Source organism: Apium graveolens, chromosome 11, assembly GCF_009905375.1.
Source record: "Apium graveolens cultivar Ventura chromosome 11, ASM990537v1, whole genome shotgun sequence".
NCBI lineage: Eukaryota > Viridiplantae > Streptophyta > Magnoliopsida > Apiales > Apiaceae > Apium > Apium graveolens.
The window spans coordinates 90052122-90054550 of NC_133657.1; the positions used below are offsets into that span (position 1 = coordinate 90052122).

Below are 2429 nucleotides of genomic sequence, written 5' to 3' on the forward strand. Positions count from 1 at the left end.
TCCTAAGACTTTGATGGACTATTCTCAGCCTAAGATCATTGACATTCAGTCAAGCATCATCAGGCAAGCCATCAGGGCTATCACTTTTGAGATCAAGTCAAGCACGGTTCGGATGATACAAAACTCCGTTCAGTTTGCGGGTTCTCCTACTGAAGACCCCAACATGCACATCAGGGATTTTATTAAGATCTATGACACATTCAAGTTTAATGATGTGACTGAAGATGCTATCAAGCTGCGACTCTTCCCATTCTCTCTGAGGGACAAAGCTAAGTGTTGGTTACATTCTCTACCAGCAGGGTCTATCACAACTTGGGAAGATCTTGCTCAAAAGTTTCTCACTAAATTCTTTCCTATGGCGAAGACTGCTCAGGAATACTCTTAATCAGTTTGCTCAGCAAACTGGAGAATCTCTGTGTGAGGCTTGGGATCAATTTAAGGAAATGCTAAGGAAGTGCCCACACCATGACATGCCTGATTGGATGATTATTAACTGTTTCTACAATGGATTGGGTGCTACTTCTAGACCCATGATCGATGCACCATCAGGAGGAGCCTTGTGGGCTAAGAGCTACGATGAAGCTTATAAATTAATTGAACTGATGGCTGCTAATGAATACCAGAATCTTTCCCAAAGACTGACTCAGGGAAAAGTAGCAGGAATTCTGGAGTTGGATGCAGCAACTGCTATAGCTGTCCAACTTAAGGCTTTGATGATGAAGGTGGATACTTTGGCTAATCATGGGGTTAAACAAATTGCTAGTGTCTGTGAGCTTTGTGCTGGTGCCCATAAAACTGATCAGTGCACAATTTCTTGTGAATCAGCTCAGTTCGTGAGCAACTTTCAGTGTTCGCAGCAACCTGTGCCAGCCACCTATCATCCCAACAACCGGAATCTTCCTAATTTCAGTTGGAGCAACACTCAGAATGCGGTTCAAAAGCCTTATCAGCATTATCCAGCTAAGCAGTACAACCCTCCTGCTTTTTAGCAACCGCAATATGCACCAAGACAGCAACTCCAGCTGCAACAAGCTAATGATAAATCTTAACTAGAGGAGTTGAAGCTTATGTGCAAGAGTCAAGTTGTTTATATCAAAACCTTGGAAAATTAAATTGGGCAAATTGCCAATGCCTTGCTAAATCGTCAGCCTGGTACACTACCTAGTGACATTGAAATGCCAGGAAGGAAGGTACCTATGGAAAAGGTAAAGGCAATCACTTTGAGGTCTGGAAAGGTTGCGAGTCCTGAACAAACTCAAGCGTTGACTGAAGAGCTAAGGCTGAGAAAGAAGTAGAGCAACATGAAGTAGAAGTGGAACCAAAAAAGACTACTGTTGAGCACACTCCTCCTGAGGGTAATACAGGGGAGAACCAGATCTATCCTCCACCACCTTTTCCTAAGCGGCTGTAGAAGAAAAAGCTGGACAAGCAATTTGAGAAGTTTATGGAGGTGTTCAAGAAACTTCATATCAACATACCTTTCGCTGAGACTCTTGAGCAGATGCCTAGTTACGCAAATTTTTTGAAAGGTATTCTCTCTCGAAAAATGAAGCTAGATGATTTAGAGACAGTCGCTCTCACAGAAGAATGCAGTGCTGTACTGCAACAGAAGTTTCCTCCGAAGCTTAAAGATCCAGGAAGCTTCACTATTCCGTGTACTATTGGAAAAGTGTCTTTTGACAGATACTTATGTGACTTGGGAGCTAGCATCAATCTGATGCCTTTGTCAATCTTCAAGCAGTTGGACTTATATAACGACTCGCGTATTTTCGTATTATTCAAATATGTAGTTGTGAAGCTATTAAATAAATAAAATATGTGTATGGGTTTTGTTAGTTGAATAATATTTTGTTGTTAATTATGTGTAATCGTTGGTGTCCGAGGATTATCTATATAATTGTTTGTTGAGCTGTATTATCTCGTTATTACTTTTAAAAGTGGTTTTACGGCAGATTTATTTGCATAAATATTTGGATTAAAAAAATTATTTTCATGATTTTATAATTACAATAACTATTTTTGGGATTTTATAAAATTTAGAAATCAATATTTCATCAATTATTTGGTCCTGTATGATTTTCTGATTGAATTTATTTGTAAAATCCGTATTAAATCCAGAGAAGTTTCAAAAATTATGAAGCTGATATTTATGTAAGTTTGGAATATTCCGAGAATTTTAAAATTTGTTTGGGAATTTTTGGGTTTAATTTAGCCGCGCGTTGTTTCGTTTAATTGATATATGCGGATACGAGTTGCATTTCAAAGCTGGGTTAAAAATTTGAACACTTTATATTTATTAGTTTTATTTACTTCGGGATTCTTAAAACTATTTCCGAGAGTTTTCGAATTATTTATTCGTTAAATGCTCATTAAATTCTTGAATTGTGATGTCCGAGTTTAAAGTTATCATGACATAAATAATAAAATAA

The 2429-nt window shown here is 37.9% G+C and overlaps 1 non-coding gene across 1 annotated transcript; it reads right to left on the reverse strand.

The window, feature by feature from the left end:
* Window positions 1-365: 365 nt before the first annotated feature.
* Window positions 366-472, reverse strand: LOC141699377 (small nucleolar RNA R71). The gene has a single exon (XR_012565845.1). It is a non-coding gene; the product is annotated as a small nucleolar RNA R71 (small nucleolar RNA).
* Between the last annotated feature and the right edge of the window lie 1957 nt (window positions 473-2429).